This window comes from Etheostoma spectabile, chromosome 8 (assembly GCF_008692095.1).
Source record: "Etheostoma spectabile isolate EspeVRDwgs_2016 chromosome 8, UIUC_Espe_1.0, whole genome shotgun sequence".
NCBI lineage: Eukaryota > Metazoa > Chordata > Actinopteri > Perciformes > Percidae > Etheostoma > Etheostoma spectabile.
Genome location: NC_045740.1, coordinates 3,501,566 through 3,507,247, shown reverse-complemented (window position 1 = coordinate 3,507,247; position 5,682 = coordinate 3,501,566).

The window sequence follows — 5,682 nt, the reverse complement described above, 5'->3', positions numbered from 1 at the left end:
TGGACACCAAAATTACCCAAAAAGTAGCAGCTGCATGTTAGCTTTAATAAAGGGTGTCATTGTATTGCATTATGATTAATCTTAAATTACCCCTGCTGCGTCAATTCCTCCAAGATATCTTTGGTTGGTCCATAATAAGATGCATTTCAAGTGTACAGTGTCATAAATCCAAACTGGAAACACAAGAAGGTCTGACAGTCTGTACAGATTTATGTTGGGTTCACGCTCAGAGGACTAACACCCTTTTGCCTGAGCACAAACCACAGCTGAAATAACCCAAGACTGATCTAAACCCTCAAGCAGTCAGTGTCACTTCAAGTAGTGCAAAAAAGTTACATGAATTATATGGAACGTTTTCTTTTCATGTGCTATAACAGTATGAGGAAGAAGAAAAAAATCCTAACATGGTGTCATCCTTGCAGGATGTGATAATAAATAAGCAGTATATTGAATTATTCCACTATTAAGATACAACCAAAGGAAGGTTTGTATGTTTTGTTTTATGGAGGGAGGGATCCAGCGGCTGGAACAGTGATGATTCAGTCTGATTGTTGTCAGAGCGGCCTGACCACCAGCTGTGTCCAAACAACCCACACCCTCTGCCTGTGTCTGGGAGCATTGACTGGAGCGGGTGGTGTGGGCCATCTGAGGGTGTACCAAAAGCTCTCTCTCTCTCTCTCTCTCTGCTACAGTAACTTCTGCTTCTGACATGTGGAGGCCCTGGACCCATCCATCCTCTCCATGACGGGCAGAGGAAGGTACACAGATTTGGTTTAGGCTTGCTGCTTTAAAGTCATAATGTTTGACATTTTTTCATTTTTAGAAATGTCTGTTATCTCCCTGCCAGTTCACATAACACTGTGATTCAGCAGTGATTCCCATACCCAGCCAATGTAACGTACACCTCATAGTTCTCTGGTGCATTAATATGAAGGGATTGTGCATTTTACACTCTCAGGTAGTTTTTTTTTTTTTTTTAAACACAGCTAGCTTGAGTGATTAAGAGTCAAACTTCAACAAAATAAAATGCAGGAAAATGGCGCTATAGTACTAGACACAATGATTGTTATGCTAAAGTATGTTAGAGTAATGACATTTACAGTAACTAGCAAACATGTCATCCAAATTAGAAGTACACTCCTAAACACTTTATTTGTAGGTGGAACAAACTCATGGAACTCATGGAACCCCTGATTTGGTCCCTCTTTGGCTGTCTTTATAAAGTTAAATAAGTAATGCATGTTGAGCAATTAAAAGGGGAGCAATAATAAAAACCATCCTCAGTGGGCGAGCTGGCTCGTCAAAAGTTTCGTTCAGCATTACATAGATCTTCCCTCAAAAAAAGGAGTCAAGGGAGAGACTGTAAGAAAAATCTGAATGATATAGGAGAGCTTTTGCAATGCAGATGGTTCTTCTTAATAGATGTGAGCTCGGCAAGCTGTGATAAGGGACCATGTCTTTGACAAGGGAGAACAGGCAATTCCTTCTCGGGGGACTGTACGGCATGTGCAGCCAGACATCCATAGATGACTACAAGAACTAGGTTGACAAATTGAATGCCACCGATGAGTAATGACAAGAGACTTGTAAAAGAGAGATTGTCACAGGAAACAATGGGCACAATATTTCCTAAATGCACTGGTGCATGGCATGTGCATTGTAATAGAGAAGGGCTGTACCTAAAATACCTAATGCAACATTTCTACTTTGCAGTTTACCTTTTGAAAAAAGGGAGTTGCAATGTTGGAGCTCCTGTTATTTTTATGTTAACAATGTATCAAATGACAATGTAAAACAGGTCAGTCACTGTAGAAGAATCACCAGAATCCGCAGCTCTGCTTGGCTTTATGAAGCTTTAAAGTGAGTTTTAGATCATTTTTTTAGCTTTCCAACCCGCAACTTTACTGTTTTGATCCTTTCTTAATGCTCTCATAGTGTCGCTTTCAGCCAAAGCAGAATACATTTTTTATGGAAAAAGCTGTAAAATTCCACTGTACACTACCTGCCCAGCACCAAACAGCTAAGCTGTTATGAGAGTGGTATCACTCTTCTCATCTAACTCTCAACAAGAAAGAATATTTTCCGAAATGTCAAACTATTCCTTGAATAATCCTACTACTACCAGCATTCCCTTTTCCCAAACAACTGGATACGCACATGCCATCAGGCTGTGGGTAGGCTATAGTTCAGACCATGGATATTCTGATTTTGCAGAGGACCATGTAGTGCAGACTCGCCAAACTTACATGGTTTGCCCTTCTATTACGTTTGACAGTAATCTTTCAACGCCTCTGTAAACTATGTAAACACAAAAACTCGTGGCTGTGAATGGACAAAATGTTGTCTAAATCCAATCTCTCCTCACACTGGGATGTGGGGATACTGTATTAATAACTACAAAGAAAAGGACCATGCTCCGCTTGCCTAAATGTGCGAAGACCATAATAAACTTTCAGTTGCCTGCGTGCTGAGAATAGTTCTGTGTTCCCCAACACCTTTTCCCCTGACTGGCGATGTTGCAGCCAAAAACATAGCAAGGGATTGAGTCATATGGTTTCACTTTGAGGAATATACTTTCCTACATGCACTCTGAAAAGCTCATGTTTCCATTTTTGTAGGTGTGGTCTTCCATTTAGGTCACAACAGAACTCAGAGGAGAGGAATTCCCTGTGTATCCATGTGAGGGAGGGTTTTAATGAACTGCTCAGTGATGGATATGGGGCAAGTCAGCTTACTTTTTCATGGAGGCATGACTGTTACTGCTTCATTTTTGGGAACAAGAGACGCATTACGGAGCACATCCTAAAAAGAAATAATGGTGAACATGTCTAGTCAACAGTCTGATTACATGCATAGAGAAGAAATCGAGGATTTCAGAGCCATGAATATCCACATATGAAAGAATTGGAACCATACATGTGAAACACTTCGTCAGGTTTTCATAAGCCACATACCAAATAGTTTTTCAACTGTGCAAATAATGCACTCATGGAGATCGAGGGGGGAGGATCATCCAGCCAGTGCTCCCACTCATACCCCGCACTGTTATCCCAAATTAGTTGACTTTACTAGAATGTGTGGAAACCCATTGCCTAAAACTGTCTAAGCTTTTTTTTTTTACACAAGGTGAAATTTACCATTTCAAGTTGTATTAACACAGATTAAGACACAACTGTAGACAAATCAAGTTTACATTAGTAGTCATTACTAATGATCATTAGCAAACATAACATATTTTTCATGTTGTCTAAAATAAGCATGTTAAGTTAGTGTCACTCTGTTGTTTTTGTAGTGGCGGCCCACCATGTCTTAATCTCTGCCCCCACGGTATCAGAAATAGGGCTATACAAAAAAGGGTTGCCTTTTAAATTATCCTGCCGACATAATGCAGGATAATTTGGCTGCTGCTCACATTGCAATTTAACATAAAGTACAACTATTCAGAGGTTTTTGGGCCTGTGCAGTTTAACTCCATATACTGTTGTGTTGATGTAGTGTACACTGTTGTTAAAGCTTTAGTATGTGACGTTTTGATAACGTCCGTTACATTCAAGCCATTGCCAAATGAGTTGCGACAGAGCTAATTAAGACTATTATCCATCCATCCATCCATCTTCGACCGCTTATCCGGTATCGGCTCGCGGGGGCAGCAGCTCCAGCAGGGGACCCCAAACTTCCCTTTCCCGAGCCACATAAACCAGCTCCGACTGGGGGATCCCGAGGCGTTCCCAGGCCAGGTTGGAGATACATTCCCTCCACCTAGTCCTGGGTCTTCCCCGAGGCCTCCTCCCAGCTGGACGTGCCTGGAACACCTCCCAAGGGAGGCGCCCAGGAGGCATCCTTACCAGATGCCCGAACCACCTCAACTGGCTATTAAGACTATTAGCTCCACACAACTCTCTCTGCATTTCTCAGAATGCTTGAGTTCAGAAACTGTGTTGTCAGCTCACAGAAAATCAAGTGATGCTTATAACCTCTTCTAAAGAGTCCATCATGTTTTTATAATCCTCAGTTTCCTCCTTGGCTACTACCAACTGTGTGGTGTGGGAAGGGAGGGGTGGGGGTGGTGCGTGATCACGGAAGGCTTGTATCATGTGGATGCTCCGAAAGTATTGTTCTCATTACTTAGAATCCCTCATGGGGGAGACAGAAACTACGCACTGTAGCTTTAAACATGCATATAAACAACAACTATGCCCATGAACATGAAGCTACTTATTACTACTAAATAAACATTGCTTTTCTTTATAACAAAATAATTGCAGGAAACTTGTATTGAATACTGTACATGGTTTAAAATAAGGAAAAAACACACAGACACGACATGGTAAATTCCCCATGTTTTGTAATAAGTGGAGAGTTTCACTCTGAGAACTGAGTGACTTGTTTCCAGTCTATGTAACAGGAATTAACGGAGTCTTCACTGCTCAGACCCCATCAGTCCCCACCCGGGTCTCGGTCACAGTGCAACAATAAATGTAGATAAACATGAGCACTAAATCAGCCATACAAAACTAAAACCCAGATAACACAAATGCACATCCAAAACATTAACAGAACATTATTAAAACACACTTTAACCAGGACAAAAACCATTCAGAACAATTTTTCATGAGCCTTTGCACCACTTCAATTGTCAACTAGTTCAAATGACCCCGTCCCTCTCAAACAGAAACCTACAGTGCTCATATTATGCTCATTTTCAGGTTCATACTTGTATATAAAAGGAAATATATCATAATAATAATATGTCAGAATAGGTTTACATGGTTTCATTTTTAAAAGTTGTACTGCACATTGCTGCAGCTCCTCTTTTGTGTTGAGCTCTGTTTTAGCTACAGAGTGGGGCATCTCACTTCTATTCCATCTCTGTTGGGAGTCGCACATGCACAGTGGCTAGGTAAGGACTACTAGCCAATCAGAAGCAGAGTATGAGGGTGTGCCATGCTAGCAGCTAGGCGAGTATTATAACCTGTGTTACAAAGTGACATGTTTGTCAAGGAAGTAAAGGCTGAACTACAATAGAGCTGTTTGGAGCAGTTTGAACAGTGTTTTCTGTTGGAGATGGTAAGTGCCTTTGAAGGAGAAGAAGAGATTATTTTTGTCAGAAATTGGTCTCATTAAACGGAAAGTTGGCTTGTGAGTGACTTTGTTACAGACTACTTATCAATTTAATTGCGCCTCGGGCAACTAAAAGTAACCTGTAGAAGATAATCTTATGTGGTCCTCAGAGGGTGTACAGTCGGGTCCATAAATATTGGGACATCAACACAATTCTAAACTTTTTGGCTCTATACACCACCACAATGGATTTGAAACAAACAAGATGTGATTTAACTGCATACTTTTGGCTTTAATTTGAGCATATTTCCAAATCAGGTGAACGGTGTGGGAATTACAACAGTTTGCATATGTGGCTCACACTTTTTAAGGGGACCAAAAGTAATGGGCCAATTGGCTGTTCAGCTGTTCCATGGCCAGGTGTGTTTCATTCCCTCATTATTCCATTTACAAGGAGCAGATAAAAGGTATGGAGTTCATTTTAAGTGTGCTATTTCATTTGCTGTTAACTCTCAATATGAGATCCAAAGAGCTGTCACTACAAGTAAAGCAAGCCATCATTAGGCTGAAAAATGAAAACAAATCCATCAGAGAGATAGCAAAAACATTAGGTGTGGCCAA